At 36.5% G+C, this 19,422-nt stretch overlaps 1 protein-coding gene across 2 annotated transcripts in view; it reads left to right on the forward strand.

Annotated features, from left to right (window-relative positions):
• The window catches only part of SNTG1 (syntrophin gamma 1), a 313,487-nt gene that overhangs the window by 236,529 nt on the left and 57,536 nt on the right, over window positions 1–19,422 (forward strand). The gene's annotated exons all lie outside the window — the stretch shown is intronic.

Below are 19,422 nucleotides of genomic sequence, written 5' to 3' on the forward strand. Positions count from 1 at the left end.
GCAAGAGCTAAATAAAAATATAGGTCGTTGTTTGCTCATCACCGGGTATGATTTTAGTTCTATTTAGGGATTTATGGAGGAAGAACCACTCTGAGCTACTTGACTCGATTGTTAGTAAAGAAGGCTTTGGCAACTTCCTTTTTATTTATTTATTTATTTATTTTTGCATTTACTTATTTTTGAGAGACAGAGACAGAGTGCAAGCAGGGGAGGGGCAAGAGAGAAGGAGACATAGAATCTGAAGCAGGCTCCAGGCTCTGAGCTGGCCGTCATCACAGAGCCTGATGCAGGGCTCGAACCCACAAACTGTGAGATCATGACCTGAGCCGAAGTCGGACACTTAACCGACTGAACCACCCAGGCACCCCAGGTTCTGGCAACTTCTAAAAGACGTACTAGTGTGTGAAGGAAAGGAGAACATACTGAACTACAATTTTTTAAAATAATTACCAAAATGGCTAATGAAATTCTAATTGAATATGATTGAATGCGATTCTAATTGAATTTTTTAGAAAAAATGGCGGCATTAAGAAGAAAGAATTAAAGAGAGAGAGGGGGGAGAAGGAAGAAAGGAAGGGAGGAAGGAAGGATGGGAGAGAGGAAGAAAGAAAAGATACAGAAAGAAACCCAGAAGCCCCACATTAATGTATCCTTATTATAGTGGTAATCCAGCACACATTTCTGTATTCTTGTTTAGACTTAAGTGATTTCCTAACCATTTTCCAAGTAGCTACATGGTCTTTATAACCCTCTCTTAAACAAACAAACAAACAAACGCTGATTGAACATTAAAAACAATGCAGTTTATCATAATACTTGAAATAAGGACAATGTAAGGACAATTTTAAAGGAGAGAGTAAGAATATGTGTGGTTCCATCTAAACATTCAATATTTTATTTCTCTTTTAAAAACTGTTTGCAATATTAGAATTATATGGCTTGTAACCTTTTTCATGTAAAAATATGTCTTAAGATTTTTTAAACATCAATCAATATACATAGAAAAAAAGTTGACCTTTTGGTGGATTTCATCTGTCCCATCATTCGGCCATATTTATTTAGCCAATCTCTTGCTTTTGCTGCTTAGATACTTCCTCATTTGTTCTATCAAACATCACAACAATGACTCTTTGATTTATATAATGGATGATGGTTGAATACTTGATATATATCAGATAATCTGCTAAGCACTCATTGTATGGTTGGAAAAAAAAAAAGCAGAAAAAGTCCCTGGTTTCAGTGTTTACATTTTATTAAGGTGACACAGGCATTAAGTTAACATGAAGGCGCATGTGCACACACACACACACACACACACACACACACAAATAGCAAAAAATTGATCTTTGCCCACATACTTTTTAAAAAAAATTAAAATGTTTATTCATTTTTGAGAGAGAGAGAGTACGAGCAGGGGAGGGACAGAGAGAGAGAGGGAGACAGAATCCGAAGCAGGCTCCAGGCTCTGAGCTGTCAGCACAGAGCCCGAAGCGGGATTGGAACCCATCGACCATGGGACCATGACCTGAGCCAATGTCTGGTGCCCAACTGACTGAGCCACCCAGGTGCTCTGGCCACAGGTTTTATGTAACTTTCTAATTATTTCCTTTAATCAAAAATCTGAGTTTTGGCAATCCTGAGTGCAAAATATTTTAACATACTCAAGATGTTAGGCTTAGCTACTAAATTCCCTCCTAGAAAAGCCATACCAACTTATACGGCCATTATAAGATATACAAATATCTAGAAGGGCCCATACACTTGCACTCTACCCAAATTAGAAACAAAGAGCACTTCTCATTTATCCTTTCACATAAAATTTTCTATAAGCTCCTTAGTTGCTTTGGGAAAATTTTTACAGAAGTTAGTGAGGCCTGGAGATAAATATTTTTAGACATTCAATAAACTACAATTCTACTCTTACTTGTGATACGCAAATAAGAAAGCTCTCCTACCATTAATCAAATAACACTAATGTTCTGTGCTTCATGCATTTACCTTTGACATACATTCTTTCCCCAATGAAAATTTTATATAACACAAAAATAGAGAAGTGGAATAAGACTCAGTGCTAAATGGATAACTTTCCTGCATTCAGAGCATATGATTGGCTTGACAAGGAACCCCCTTCTCAGACAGCTGGGTCTGGGGAGCAGTTATGAAGTGGGGTCCTCTGTAATCCAGCTACCTACTGTCCTCAGGTAACAGTCCTGTGCAGATGTGTATGTTGTAGACTTCAGTTTCCAGAAAGGGATATCTCAGACAGGTTATTTAAAGTTTTTTTTTTTTTTAATGTTTATTTATTTTTGAGAGAGAAGGAGACAGAGTGAAACTAGGGGAGGGGCAGAGAGAGGGAGACACAGAATCTGAAGCAGGCTCCAGGCTTAGAGCTGTCTGCACAGAGCCCGACGCAAGGTTATTACTTACAAACCGTGAGATCATGACCTGAGTTGAAGTCGGATGCGTAACTGACTGAGACACCCAGGCGCCCCTCTCAGGCAATTTTGAAGACACAGTTAATGATCTGAACCACAAAACGTCTGGCCTGGACCATGAATAGAGAAAACCCTCTCCTCTCTCTTCTGATATGATGCTGTACCAGGAATCAGAAAAATCAAGCTAAATAATAGTTACCCAGAATAGACAGTTCACACATATGTGCCAGGTATTGTTCTCAGTTTCTTGATATAACAATTTATCTAATCTTTACAACATCACTATGAGGCAGTTGTTATTTTCACTTTACGGATAGGGAAACCAAGGCAAAGGAAGTTTGAATAAATAGCTCAAACTCATCATAGCTAGTAAATGTCTGAGGCAATGATTTAAATCTTGTAGTCTGTCTCAAAAATCTGTGCTCTTAAATATTATACTATATTACCTTTTTCTCTGTCAGTATAAGCATTGATAAATTGGGAAGAGGTGAAAATGAGGAAGCCAGTCAGGTACTGGTGAGAAAACAAAGGCTTCAAAACAAGAGTCTTGGCAAAAAATGACAATTTTGTTACCAAATACGTTACCTTTCACAAATACGTTAGGCATTTTAGACTTGAATTTTTTCTCTCAATGGCGCTAAGAAAACACAGGTTGCTGTGAAGGTTAGCAATTCATTAATCTATATATTTTTATTAGTTAGTTCACATTACAAATATTCATGAAGTACTCACTATGTGCCAAGCACTCTACTCGGAATTAGGGATTCCGGACAACTGGAAAAGAAGGCTTGCTGATTAAGGATTTAGGAAGGGCATTCTGGAGGAGGCCTTAAGTGAACTTGAAATCTAAATGATTATTCAAGGGTTCAGATGATGTTGGGATTCAGGTTTGGTGAGTGGAAGAAGAGACATTGTGGGCACAGGAAATAACATGTAAATTTGTCAGGTGTATAAATAACTATGTGTCATTTAAATAACTAAAAAGCATTCAGCATGGCTGTAATTCACCTAAGGTATGAAGCTGATGCTGGCGTTTGGGTGGGCAAAAGCTGTTAAAAGACAATAATAAGAAACATAAAACTTATAAGAAGAACAAAGGAGCCCCCAAAGGATTTTAAGCCTGAGTAGTGACTGAGTTTGCCTTCCTCAAAAGTTTCAAAACTTCTTTTTTTTCTCCTTAATAATTTTATCTCAATTATTATTTTTTTTACAAATAGTTTATTGTCAAATTAGTTTCCATATAACACTCAGTGCTCATCCCCACAAGTGTCCTCCTAACTGCCACAGGGACAAGATTAGAGGCACCAGTTGGGTGGGAGTGGGGGAGGGGAAAGCTCCAAGGCTGATGCAAAGGTCCCGGGGCAGAGACACGCATTCCAACAAGTCCTGAGCAGTGGACTGGAGAGGTGCAGGACAAAGAGAGGAGCAGAGGAGAAGACGGGCCAGGGCCAGCGGTGGTCATTACACTCATGCCAGCCACATACCTATAGAGGCCCGTCCTCTCTGACTGCTCTGGTTTATCCAACTCTGGGCAAAATGATTGCCTGAGTTCTAACTCTAAGATGACAGCGTAGCTGAATGTGGCTGGGAAGTGACTCACTGTGTGTTGAATTCTGGACTTGCACTTCAAGAAAGCCTTTAATTCTGTCTCACAGAGTTCTGTCCCCTTGCCTAATCTACCAAAACCTAGGTCAAACCTTCTTTGTTAGCCTCAAAATTAACATATACTTCTCAGTCTTAATCTTATTTGATGATCCTGTTTCCTACTTTACAAAGCCTGTCAGCTTCGCCAATACCCACTGGCAGGTCTGTCTAGGTATGGTTCTCCTCACTTGTGTGTCCTCCGATGTAAAAGGACTTCCCCAGCCGGCAGGTCGGGCACACAGCATTCCTACCCTGATCACCTCCAGGGTGCATGTCCTTCCCAGAGCCCACCGCACCTGCTTAGTCGCATGCTTGATGGAAATCTCAGATGTTACATGTCTCAAATTTAGGAAGGACAATTGGTGAGGAAACAAACACCATGGAGATCAGAGTAAAAAGGAAAAGAAAAAAAAAAAACGCTAGAATTCTGTTACCTTTTCTGAAACTAGTAGAAGAAGAACCAATGGCCGACAGATACTTTATATAAAGCAGCAAAAGCAGTACTCTAGACAGTTAACTGACACCTTACTGATTCTCGGCATTGATGACACTGCCTTTAGAGGACCTCACATGCTGATCAACGGAGGTGTTTCCAGACATCACGGAATCTCTCACTTATTCAGTTTGGGAGCCCCGTTACTAAAAAAAAAATTGTAAAACTAAGAATATAAAATTGGGCATGAAAGTGAATATTTAGAATGAGAAAAAATCTGAATACAGAATAGTTTTAAAAGTTGAGAAATGCCATAAAGATTGGAAAATTTGTAAAAGTACATTATATTTTTTTATTAACCATCTAACACAGTTTTTAGCACTTTTCCCCCTATGATTGTGGGGTATATTCTCTGATCATCTCTTCAAAGGGAAACAACTTTACAATATTGGCTTCTATAGGAAAAAGAAGTTACTCCTTGTGTTTAGTTCATACCCAACCGGGCATCTATGTTATATGTCCCCTGGAAGCCACCCGGACTCCTATGCTCAGGTACAGCTCCTCACGTAACCTGGGTCTCATCCTACAGCTGATGTTAGGAGTTCAACTCCAGTGGTCAGATTCTCCTAGTGAGAGAATGACAGGATCTATCTGGAGAAGGCACAATAATTGTCCTCCCAACAGGTCATGCATGGGGAAGCACAGGAAGAGTGAATGGAGTATCTAACCTAGTTCAAAATAGTTCAACTGTATGCTGTTATTAATAGAAATGAACCTCCCAACATCAAGTGGCTAGCAAACCCTGCAAAGCTGGAGGACTACTTGGTTTGTAGATATTTCAAGCCTACCCCTTTCAGAGCCAGCATTAGACTGAGGAGAAACAAGCCTTTTTGAAAGATCATCTTTCCCTTTTAATTTTTAGGTGCTGTTTTACAGACGAACATCACATTTATTGAGTTTAAATTCTTAATAAAATATACACAGTGATTGGTGTAGTCACAGCGGTATTCTTACAAAATCATTTTCAGAAAAAAATATGGCTGGCTGGGCTGAGTGAGGAGAGCTTTCAGATGTGTATAGGTGGGAGATGGGGGAAGGGATGAATCAACTAGGCAGATACGGGGAATAGGGAACAGGAGCCTGATTCTCACTGTCAGATGTGAGCGTTGCACTTATGGCAGGACAGAGTTGAATAAGCCCAGCAGTGGTGCATTATAATTATAAATACTGGTATGCAATTGATTGTGTGCGTGCGTGTGTGTGTGTGTAGAGTTAGCTATAGAAATAAATGCAGATGTGTTTATACACATCTATACAGATGTGCATATGTGTGTGTGTATGTGTGTGCACATACAGACCTTACCTGCCCTCTGAAGGTACCTAGACCAGAGTCTCCCAAAGCAAAGAGCATATCCAGCATCAAGCTCTCTCTTTCTTAATACCATCCTCCAACACAAAGAGCCAGAACTCTTGAGAAAAATCACTGATGGCTTGACTGCAGCACAAAAAGTAAAAGAGAAGACTGAATCATTTTATTGCCCCAGAAAAACAGAAAGTACTCAAAGAATGATGGAGACGTGTCAAAAGATGCAGAAGCTGCTTCAAGGGCACACTTGGGCAAATCTGGGACAAATTGATCCTCAAAATAAATGGTAGAAATGGATGATAATACAGTGTCTAAAATAGGAAACCATGAATCTATCCTCATAAAGATAAATCAATAACTGGAAAATCTAATGAGAAGCACAACATTTATATAGCTTCAAAGTACCTCCTTACACTGTACTGACTACAACTTCAAAAGGAAAAAGAGTCACTTTTCAGGGTACTTCACAGTCCTAACAAGTTGATCAAAATGAACATTTTATTAAAGAACAAATCAAAAGCATTATGTCTGAGAGTATGATAGTAGAATATCACAATTAGAAGAAAATCAGGTCTGTGACATTCTTCCTGTGGCTGTGTAATCAACCTAATCTAACCATGAGGAAACATCTGATCCAATTTAATGTAATAAGAGGGAAATCTAACATAATTAAATTTAATCTAGTGTGATTGAATCTAATCTATTCTAACCATAAGGACATGTCAGACAAAGCCGCACGTGGCACAGTTTACAAAATAACCTGCCTGCAGTCTTCAATAGTGTCAAAGTCATTAGAGTCAGGACAAGACCACGTTCCCATCAAGGTAGCCAAAGAGCCATGAAAACTCCACGCCACAATGCTTCTGAACTGGGGAATCGTGAATGAAGTGTAAGGACCACAATATACGATATCAAATTCCTTGCTTTTTATGGTTTTATTGTAGTTATATGGGTGAATATCCTAATGTTCTTTTTGTTAAAACTACACAGGAAATTACGGGGCAGGAGGGTGATGAGGTATCACATTGGCAATTATCAAATGGCCCAAGAAATAAATCTTTATAATTCACATGCAAATTTCTTTGTGTGATTCTAACAAAAATATTACGTTTCAGGACTTGCTAAATAAAGAGAACGAGAAAAACAAATCTGCCTCATGTAGAGTAGATACAACAAATCATGCCTAAAGGCATTCTGGCTGGTAAGGAGCATTCTAAAACAAGGCTGATTAAAATTTTGCTCACATACAGAGTAACTAAAAACAATTATTAAAATGAGTATAATAAAGAGATAAATGGAAAAAGTATTTTTATCAATTTAAAATAATGGACTAGTCTCCTATTAAATAAAAAGTTTTTAAATAAGTGAATTCATTCATGATCTTTGTATTTTGATATCAAATATTTTACTGAACCTCATAGTTAATTATATTGGTGATCAAAGCACTAAATCCCATATTATCATTCCTTTCACTCTCACTACTAGCATTTTGAACAGATAAGAGCTGCTTCAAAATTTTGTATCAAATAATTTAAAATAAAAGCAAAGATAAATGAATATACAATAATACACAGGTATATAATATATACATGAATGAAGATATAGTGAGAAACAAAATATAGAAGGTAATAGGTAGCATCAGAGTGTAATGATAAAATTATTAGGCAAGTGCTAATGATTTGTTAGAGACAAAAGTTCTTCCAAAGACTATAACTTAAAGAATCATTTTTTAGTAGAAATTTATGTCAATGACATATATTCATGGAAAGGAGACTATATGACTCTGAAATTACCATTTTTGACAAAACCTATTTCTTCAGGGAAACTACCTCAGTAAAAAAGATGTGTCTGCATTTTCTGAATATATGTGTATCAGTTTTCATTTTTGAGTAATAACTAGGCTTTAAAAACGTATTGATCGGTTTGCATTTTATTAAGTCATTTACAAATGAATAGGGTTTTTAGTCTTTTTCTTTAAAAATTTTTAAGGTTTGGGGCGCCTGGGTGGCTTAGTCGGTTAAGCGTCCGACTTTCGCTTAGGTCATGATCTCGCGTCTCGTGGGTTCGAGCCTCGCGTCGGGCTCTGTGCTGACTGCCAGCTCAGAGCCTGGAGCCTGTTTCAGTCTGTGACTCCCTCTCTCTCTGACCCTCCCCTGCTCACGCTGTCTCTCTCTCTCTCCTAGAAATAAATAAAACATTAAAAAAAAGTTAAAAAAAATAAATAAAAAATTTTAAGGTTTATTTCAGAGGGAGAGGGAGAGAGGGAATCCCAAGCAGGCTCTACACTGTCAGCGCAGAGCCTGATGTGGGGCTCGAATTTGAGAACCATGAGATCATGGCCTGAACCAAAACCAAGAGTCAGACACAACCGACTGAGTTACCCAGGCGCCCCAGGGTTCTGAGTTTTTTAGTGTATCACTACAGAATTAAACTTCCCCAAAATGTGAAATCACTTCCCAAATTGAAACTTCTTTAACTGTGTTTTATTTTTTTCCCACTGATAATAGAACATTTTCCTGGGGACTATTAAGAAGCTTATGGGCTATAAACTAAGGTAGGGGGTCTGCTCTGGGTAAGAACTGTGGCTTCTCTAATCCTGATCTCTGTCTCTGGGAATGCCATAGAGACAGCAAAGAGAGTGACTGCCATCCATAGTGTCAGTGCCAGCTACTTCACATCCAGCCTCCTTTCTTAATAAAATATAACAATATCATTGATAAAAACATGGCTTTATCTTTTATTTTGTTATTTTAGAATTTTCCTGGATTTATTAATATTTTAGCATGTATTCTCTCTTCTGTTAGAATTCCATAAATTTAAAACTGTTTTCCCCAAACATCTTTAAGTCCTAGGATATTAATTAAATCTCATTTTTAATTTAATTTTATTTTTTGTTTTTTTAAAGTTTACTTATTTTGAAAAAGAGAGAGTACAGGTGTGTGCACAGGCATATGAGGGGGAGGGGCAGTGAGAGACAGGGAGAGAGGATCCCAAGCAGGCTCCATGCCCAGCACAGAGCCTGACCCGGGGCTCTGTCTGACAACTGCGAGATCACGACCTGAGCCAATATCAAGCGCTGGATACTCAACCAATTGAGCCACCCAGATGCCCCTAAGTCTCGTTTGTAGAAATGTGTTTTATTGAGCTTTGCATGCTCTTAAAAGCTCAAAGTATAGTTCAATATTCTTTCCCTGCTTTGTTTTCTTCTCAGACTGGAGATTTCTGACCTTTTTCATCTGTCCAATGTAATGACACATGTTTCAGCCTCATTCTTACATTCTTACATTTTTTTCTTTAACTTACACCGTTAGTACTGCCTTTTCTATGTCAGACGTGAACAAAACATGAATTTGTCAAGTATTTTAAATAATTATACAAGACTCTTATAACCTATCTGGATTCCTCAAATTGTGTTTATACTTTTTCTTAATAAAATTCATAGACTTCAAATGCTTTCATAAAGCTTCTAAAACAACTTAGAGTCTTTATTTGAAGGAAACAAGTATCTTCTTTTAGCAATGGGATGTGGAAATAAAAGGATTTAGTCATTTCTCCTCCTTAAGAACATTATATGCAAAAAATATCTAATCTTATTTTCCAAATGCCAACACTCTATCTCTTTCTCAATATCTAATTATTTATGGGACATTCCTTCCCCATTTAAGTGGATTTAAGACAATATGTTTATGAATTATTACAGCTTCATGTTACGGAAATCTATACCCCTTCATTCTGATTAAAACCATAACCTGACTAATTCTGAAAATAAGCATTTAGGAGCATTGCTCTTCTAAATCCTAATATTATAATTTACTCCAATAGACTTAATAAAGCATGAGAATATAACTATGTTAGGAAAATCTGCCAATTGAAACATATTCCAGGTAAAATTTATGTAATATTCATAAAATATGAAAAAGTTGAATATTTTTAAAAGTATTTAAAATAAATGAAACTTACTTCTATAATAATTTTCTGGTTAGTAAAATTTTGTATGGGCAATTAGAACGTACCCTTTCTATAAGGAGAAATAAATTAGAAATTAGAAAAATTAATTTTGTTGCCCAAATCAATTTGATGCCAATCTCAAGGAATCATCCTGTAAGAAAAGAATTATTTATAATCCTGAATTCAGTATAAATTCCTTCAGGTATATTTTAGGTTTTTCAGTAATCTTTCTAGACTTAATAATTTTGGATTTTTGTTTACAGAAATTTTATGCTTTGCAAATTTACTATTGTACAAAATCTTAAATCTGTTTGGCCTTCCAAAATCTTATATTTGTTTTCAAAGATGCAAATAAAGTTTTAATACTAGTGGAAACCAGGTGTAAGCCCCTTCTGAGGCCTTTATCCATTAAGGAATATTGCAGAAATGTGTTGAAATCTCCCTGAAATTGTTTGGGAATGTCTTTCTCTCTCTTTTTTTTTTCTTTGTGTGTGTGAGAGAGAGAAAGAGAGAGACAGAGCACATGAGAGGGGGAAGAGCAGAGAGAGAGGGAGACAGAACACCAAGCAGGCCCTTGCAGGGTCAGTGCCCAAGTCCAACTTGGGGCCTGAACTCACAAACTGTGATAGCATGACCTGATCTGAAACAAAGAGCCAGATGCTTAACTGACTGGGCCACCCAGGCATCCCTAGAATCTATTTTTAAAGATACAGTATCAGGGGCACCTGGGTGGTTCTGTCCGTTGATCTTCCGACTTCCACTCAGGTCATGATCCCATGGTTCCTGAATTCAATCCCTATTTCAGGCTTGCTGCTGTCAGCACAGAGCCTGCTTGGAATCCTCTGTCCCTCTCTCTCTCTGCCGCTCCCAACTTGTGCTCTCTCTCAAAACTAAATAAATATTATAAAATATAGTTTCATAGATAATTTGTAGCTCTAGTTTTAATATCATTTTATTATTATTAATAACTATATTTTTGCTACTATACATTTTATTAATAAAATACTGCTAGTTATTTTTCTATTGTTTTGTTTGTTTTGTTTGTTTCTATTGTTTGTTATGTTTCTATATGTTTCTATTGTTTGATATACAAGATTTATATCAACTTGTATGATTAATATTATTTTCTAGAGAAGCCCAGCAACATACACTGAATATTGTCTACCTCTTGTTACTTACTCTTTGCATATTTTAAAGAATTGAATAAATTGCACCTATTTCTCACACCCTACTTTTTGAAGTTGAAGTGACGATTAGAGACATTTCTAGGTGATGACTCCTCAGTCACTGCTGTAGAAGGGACACATGAAGATCTCTTGGGACCCAGCCTGCTCTCTGTCCTTACTAGACTCTCAACCTTGAGAGAATGGCTGTGTAGGCCTATGATGTTGACCTGAAATATGTCAGGACATATACTGTTGAAAATGGACTTTGAAGTGGGTCATGTTTCTTAAGACATACATGAATCAGATTTATTAAATTTACTTATATTAGATTCCATTGTTTGATCAGCTCAGCAGCTTTAAAATTATGTTACATCTGTAAGGAGAAAAGTTTTGGCCAAGCTCTGAAATTACTGAAATATTTTCAACCAACACATTTTATTCAAATAATAAAATCAGAAGCATTAAAATTTACCTTTGAGGGATGCATGGGTGGTTCAGCCGGTTGAGCATCTGACTTCAGCTCAGGTCATGATCTTGCGATTCATGAGTTTGAGCCCAACATTGGGTTCTGTATTGACAGCTCAGAGTCCAGAGCCTGTCTCCCTGTCTTTCTGCCCCCTCACTCTCTGTGTCTCTCTCAAAATTAAATAAAAATTAAAAAAATTTTTACATTTGAGGTTACATCTTTTTTTCCCCCAAGTTCTTATTTAAATTCCAGTTAGTTTTCATACAGTGTAATATTAGTTTCAGGTGTAGCATTTAGTGATTCATCACTTATATATAACACCAGTTGCTCATCACCACAAGTGCCCTCCTTAATACCCGTGACCTATTTAACTCATTGTTCCCACCTAACACCCCTCCAGCAACCCTGTTTTTCTCTATAGTTAAGTGTCTATTTTCTGGTTTGCCTCTCTCTTTTTTTCCTCCTATGTTCATCTATTAAAATCTGTCATTTCTTAAATTCCACATAGGATTGAGATCATATGGTATTTATCTTTCTGATTGACTTATTTTGTTTAGTGTAATACTCTTTAGCTCCATCCATGTCATTGCAAATGACAAGATTTCATTCTTTTTGATGGCTGAGTAATATTCTATTGTGTATATATACCACATCTTATTTATTCTTTCATCAGTCAATAGACATTTGGTTCTTTGCATAATTTTTCTATGTTGATAATGCTGCTATAAACATTGGGATGCATGTATCCTTTTGAATTAGTATTTTTGTATGCTTTGGGTCAATACTTAGTGCAATTGCTGGATGATATTATAGTTCTATTTTTAACTTTTGGAGGAAACTGTTTTCCAGAGTGGTTGCCCCAGTTTGCATTCCCACCAAAAGCATAAGGGGTTTAAATCTATCTATAGTTAGATCTTGTCAAAGTGACCTTCTTTGTAACTTAAAAAATAATATTAAGAAAAACCTTTATAGGGTTCCTATTTGTTGTGGCCAACAGAGTGTGAGAGAAAAATGTACATCTCTGTGAAATATTTTCCTTTCTAAAGATATAAATATATAAACACACACATGGGTACCTGTGTATTTGCATGTGTAGGGGAGTATGTTTTATCATTTTATACTCTGGAGATACTGGTTATGATGTTTTGGAAATAATAGTTAACTATTTGATATATTTTTGTTTTATCAAAACATGGAATAAAGTTCAATTTTCCTGTCACATTATTATACAAATTATTCATTCTTTTACTATTGTCATTGTTTGCTCTGAACAACAATCAATGGTCTTAATAGGAACCAAGACAATTCTTATGAATGGAGTTATGGTTACTTTTATTTCAATAGATAATTTTACTACTTTTGTTTTTGTTTCCCTAAAGTGTATTTATACTTCAGCCCTTCATTATGTGCTATTATTGCTTAGTTTCTATATGCCATGTTAACATGATTGCCAGATTAGTTGGTTGAGAGAAACAGCAGTGACATGTTAGAATGAATGAGCATCAGATTGCCTGGACTTGACTTCTGGATCAAATGATTCCCAGCAGTATATCATTGATTAATTGCTTCATTTTCTTTATTTGAGAATCTTCACTCTTTAATCAGGAATTATAATGATAGCTACCTTATAAGGTTATTGGTACAAATAAGTATGATAAGAAAGGGTACTTAATGAGCATTGAATAAGTGTTAGTGATTTCTATCTCTAAATTGCTCTTGAAAAGTATGCCACCCTAACGTGGGATTATTCTTATCCACCAAGGCAGTATGTTTAATTTTGTTCAATATATGAAAGTTCCCTTAGTCATTTTCTGAATGATATCTCTTTCTGGCAAATGTAAAAGCCTAGATATGTTTTACGTTAGTACAAATAAGTATTTGAATGAGAGGTCCTTTCCATCCTTGAAATCATAGGACAGTCTTTAACCAAGTGCTTAAAATTAAGGGAAATGGACTCCTTGATGATGAGCTGGAATTTGGCTATCGTTATAACTCTTGAAGGTTACTTTTCTCTGGGTGTTGCATCAGTTCTATTACAACCTTACACATTGTAGAAAGAGAAATTAAGAGTGTCCCAGAGACCAGAGATAAGGCTAGTATTCAATGGAAAATACGTATCAGCAACCATATCTTGTGTGGAAGCCATGAACAGGCACCTCTATCTGTGCAATAGGGAACTTTGGTGGCATCCATTCCCCAGGACATCATTGCACAGTCAACAGCAGAGATGGAAATATAACCTTGGCCAGTTGAACACCAACTGTTCTTTCTCCACTGTCTTCAGTTATAAGAATGTTTTCGAGGTCAGTAGTTGATTCCATTATTTGTAATTCCTACAACTCATTGATCCGTCTTCTCAAATACCAGTAGGAGGAGGACAACAGACATGATGTGCAGATAGATTCTTCAAAAAGGGTATTGTGTGTAACATGCAATTTCATTTTAAAGACTTGCTTAATATAACAATTCAAAGAGTATGGATCCAATAGTATTCTCCTTTTACTATCCTCGTATATTACTTGCAAATCTTTCTATAATATAGGCATGTCTCATCTTATTGCACTTTGTTTTATATTGATCTTTGTAGGTACCATATTTTTTAGAAATTGAAAGTGTTGACAACCTTACATTGAACAAGTCTATTGGTGCCATTTTTTTCCAACATCATTCACTCATTTCATGCCTCTGTGCCACATTTTGGTATTTCTCACAGTAGTTCAAACTTTTCATTATTATTATTTGTTATGGTGATCTTTGATCAGTGATCTCTGATGTTACTATTATAATATTGCATTTATGTTCGCTACCGTAATGTTCATTCTGCAGTTCATTGATCAAGGAGTCATTTCAACTTTCAGAGCTTACTATTTAAGAAAAACATTCAGTAAACCATAGCTGCCATACAAAGTGGTTCCTCTGGTGGATCTGAGCAAAGTAAATTGAAAACTTTCCAGAAAGGATTCACCATTCTGGATGCTCTTAAGAATACTTGTGATTCATGGGAAGAGACCAAAATATCAACATTAACAGGAGTTTGGTAAAAGTTGATTCTAACCCTTATGGATGACTTTGAAGGGGCTCAAGACTTCAGTGGAGGAAGGAACTGTAGATGTGGTGGAAGCATCAAGAGAACTAGAATTAGAAGGGGAGCCTGAGGATGTGACTGAATTGCTACCATCTCATAACAAAACTTCGATGGATGCAGCATTACTTCTTACGGGTGAGCAAAGAAAATGGTTTCTTGAGATGGAAACTCCTCCTGGTGAAGATGCTGTGAAGACTGTTGAAATGACACAAAGTATTTAGAATATTACATACACTTAATTGATAAAGTAGGAGCAGAGTTTGAGAGGATTGACTCCCATTTTGAAAGAAGTTCTACTGTAGGTAAAATGCTACTAAATAGCATCACATGCTACAGAGAAATTGTTCATGAAAAAAATGTCTATCAATGTGGCAAACTTTATTGCTATCTTATTTTAAGAACTTGCTACAGCCACCTCAACCTTAAGCAACCACTGCTCTAATCAGTTAGCAACCATCAACACTGAGGTGGGACCCTCTATAAGCAAAAACATTACAACTCACTGAAAGCTCAGATGATGGCTAGCATGTTTCAGCAGTAAAGCTTTTTTTTTATTAAGGCATGTCCATTTTTTAGGCAGAATTATATTTCACACTTGACAGACTATGCTATAGCATAAACGTAACTTTTATATGCCCTGGGAAACCAAAAAAAAAAAAAAAAAATCATTGACTTTCTTTATTCTGATATTCACTCTACTGCCGTGGTCAAGAACTGAACCTGCAATATCTCCAGGGTCTATACCTCTTTATAGACTTCAGCTTCTTGACTGAAGGATAAAAGACTGATGAAACTGTAGTTGGCCAATATACTGAGTGTAAGATTATGCGAATATCATCAGATCACTAAGAATAATCAGTTCACCTTTTCTCATTGGATGAAGGAGTGTTGTCCTTAGTAGGTATTGCTATCCGTTTCTTCTTGGAGACAATTTAAGCTTGCACACACCAAAACGTGAGAGGGCACTGTTATCAGAGAGACAGCAGTCACTCTGTCCCCGCTTCCCAGACATGCTGTCTTTTGTCTTCAGCCTCCAGTGTGACCGATGGTCCTCAAGTACAGTATCCTAGGGCCCTGGTGATAGGGAGGCATTGGGCTGCAGAATAGAAATGGCACTGAAGGTGAGAACAGAGCAGGTAGGAGCTCACACTCCAGCCCAGGTGAGTCTCAGGACAGTAAATGGCTGCATTGACCCTACAGAGGGTACAGACTTCCTCTCTGCAGTGAAATTCCATCAGAGTGACCCTAAAGACAGTGCGTACAAACATGAAAAGTGAGAATTTAACAAATATTCAAACATAATTTTATTTGCTTTGTCTCCTTCCTATACTTCTGTGTCTCTGGGAAAATGCTTTCAACTGAACAGAAGTCATAACCATCTAAATGTAAAAAAAAATTAACAAAGAAAATATTTATTAATTGATCTAATAATCTGAGAGTGAATACGATAAATTCTATATAATAAATCAATTGTAGGTATTAACTAGGAGTTTGCCCAATCTTCAGAAATAAAAATTATCTGGACAAAAAATACTTGCATGCTTTATATTTATACAAAATCATAGTTATGAAGGTTATATGGTTGTATTTTATTGACATACAAACATCAGCTGATACAATGAATATTATAGGTCCTATGATCTTTCAAATGACAGGAATAGAAAAGAATTATATACAATAGGAGAGAGAGATATGTTTTCTTCCCCATATGAATAATGGCTCTGAATTATGCCATATTCATTGTTTTTATCACATCAGTTTTCCAACAATGTTATGTGTATTAAAACATTTCATTAGCATACATTTGTATGTATATATATGCAGTATTTTATATAGTTTAAATTATGCATTGATATATATACTTATATATATCATATATAACCTGTTTTCTATTAAACAGCATTGTGTAAAAATGTCAATAATGATCTTTTTGTACGTATGAAAGAAAATCTATTCCTAGCATATGTTTTGATGTTTGCGCTATTATGTACAATAACGAGAAAGGACCAAACATTACTCAGAACAATTCAGTAATGCTAATTTCTTTGTGGACTCTCATTTCTTAGATATTCCCAACCAATTGCCAATTTCATTGCTTTAGATGTCATATATATCCCAATAATAATGAAGTTATTGAGAGCTCTCTCTTGTATTCCAAATAAAGGAGTTTATTGCCTTTTAGATGCCTCCATATAGATGTCTGAAACTCACCTCAAACTCCTCTTCTCCCACTCTCCAAGTACCCACCTCAGCAAATGGCCATGCTAACTTCGGCATTCCGATCGCTCACTTTCAAGAACTTAGTACCAGCCTGAAGGTTCTTTCTCTCATATCCTTATCTGACAAACAAAATACACTCTAAACTGTCACAACCCTGGTCAGGCTCATGTCTCACCCATGTTAATCTTATCTTTTTTGTGTCTGTTTTCCAAACATAACACCTTGCCCCCTGTTAGCTTTCAACGTGGCTCACAGTAAAATCCAAGGTTTCCACAATGACTCCAGGGACCGTAAGACCTCCTGTGTACTTCCTTGAGCTTTCCCACCTGTCTGCTCCAGTCTCCTCCTACCTGCCACAAACTCCCTCCATGATGTTTGGGCACACGTCGGCCTCAGGTTCTTTGAACTGGCTGCCATTCTCCCCAAATATCTTAAATAGTGTTCTCTTTTACTTTATGCCTCTCTTCAAATGTCACCTCCTTAAAGAGCTCCTTTTATATATATATGTATATATATATATATAATTAGTTATATATATATATATATATAATTCTGTGTAAATGACAGTGCCCCTTGAGGTTATCATTGCCAATGCTTTTAATCAGCTTTATCAGCCTCTCACATGTTATAGTTAAACATTTTCTGGTTTGCTGTATGGTTTGTCTTATCCACTCTCAAAATAAATTCCCATGAGGCAGAGAGGTCATCTGTTTTGCTCAGAGGACTGTCCCCACACCAGGACAGTGCCTGGTAAATGGCAGGCATACAATATTATTTTGATTGAATGTCAGCTGAGTATCTGCTATGGGCACTGGTATAGGCCATGAGTAAAATGTGTTCTGAGGCAGCAATGGGTATGTACAATATGGAATTCTTTTCAGAAAGTTGAAAGTTATTTGTGTTGTTTAAAAAAACAATAGAAAAAAAAGGCAACATCTTATGAGACTGGGATGTAAATAGAACTCTATTTTATCTTGAGCTGCTCTTTAGAAAAGAACTCAGAAGCCAGGAGTGAGATTATATTACTATACTCATGAGTATTCATTGAGCAGTTTGGCCTCAAAACTTCCCCTTCATCTGACAAAATGAGCAGGATTAATTGAACACATTTTATGAGAGGTTTGCTAGCCATATACCATTTCCCACAATGATCTGCACTTTTTATATCTCCCCAGACGTAACACTAATACAGTATACCAGGACATATAAACAGAAATGTAATTTTAGGTGAACCAGTAGTTCCCTTATATCTCATGGAGGTCAGATCCATATGAGTCCATTCTGGCTATTTGATGGCTTTTACTACTTGCGGGATTCGGAAACAGTTGGAGAGGTTGCAGTGGAAGGACACTATCATAATTAAATAGCTAAAACATAGCACCTATGAGGAAAGACAACATGATCTGCACCATTTGGTTTGATAAAGGAAATGCCAAGAGGCAACTTGATAATTGCCCTCAAGGAATATAAAGGTTACTTTTTAAAAAGTAGTGACCACCTGATTTTAATCACGTCTGAAGAAAGATTAAGAAAAAATTAGTATAAATTGCAGTATGAAGGATTCCATTTTTTTTTTAAAAAGGAATAGTAGAAGATTGAAAGATGATCTTTATATACTCAGTATGAAAAGCAAAGGACTGGGATTTCATTCTTTGAAGACATTTATTTATTTATTTATTTATTTATAAGAATTTTTAAATGTCTTTTATTTATTTTTGAGAGAGAGACAGAGACAGCATGAGCAGCAGAGGGTCAGAGAAAGAGAGGGAGATACAAAACCCAAAGACAAGTTCCAGGCTCTGAGCTAGCTGCCAGCACAGAGCCTGATGCAGGGCTTGAACCCAGGAACTGTGAGATCATGACCTGAGCCAAAGTCGGACACTTAGCCAACTGAGCCACCCAGGCAGCCCCTCTTTGAAGATATTTAAAAGTGGGATGTTTTGGATTAATTTTTGATTGGAAGACCGAATGGCCAGCCACAATTCCTACTGTTTATAACCTTAGGATGTCCACATTTATAGTAACAAGTAATACTTCCACTTCCCAAAATAAAAAAAAAAAAAAAAGCTTTCTCCAGAAAACCATATACTCTTCCAATGGAAGCATGGATTTCATTTTGTTTTGTTTTAATGTTTACTTTTGAGAGAGAGACAGAGACATAGTGTGAGCAGGGGAGGGGCATAGAGAGAGAGACAGACAGATAGAAAGACAGACAGACTCTGAAGCAGGCTTCAGACTCTGCGCTGTTAACACAGAGCCTGATGCAGGGCTCGAACTCATGAACTGTGAGATTGAACCTGAGCCGATGGCTCTTTTCAGTGTGATGTAATTGTCCTCAGAAGTGGAATATTAGAATTGAAATCTGGAAGATGAATCTTATAGCTGTTAATTAAAATCATTAATCTCAATAGGTAATTTTGAAAGCCATCTCTTTTAATAATATTGTAAGAAATTAACTACATTGTTTTGTGTGTCTCTTGCTTGTTTGCTTTTCTGGTTCTAGTAACTGTAGTTTATAGCAGTAAATTTTCTTATTTCAAGAACAGTCTTAGGGAAAATGCTGATATCAATCAAAATGGTAATGAAAACTGATTCAAGTATATTAGATAAGAAATCAAGTAAGCAAATCAAATACAAAGATTAAAAATTTCCTTTGATA

Source organism: Hyaena hyaena, unplaced genomic scaffold (genome assembly GCF_003009895.1).
Source record: "Hyaena hyaena isolate Hyena2069 unplaced genomic scaffold, ASM300989v1 scaffold_697, whole genome shotgun sequence".
In the NCBI taxonomy this organism is placed as follows: Eukaryota; Metazoa; Chordata; class Mammalia; order Carnivora; family Hyaenidae; genus Hyaena; species Hyaena hyaena.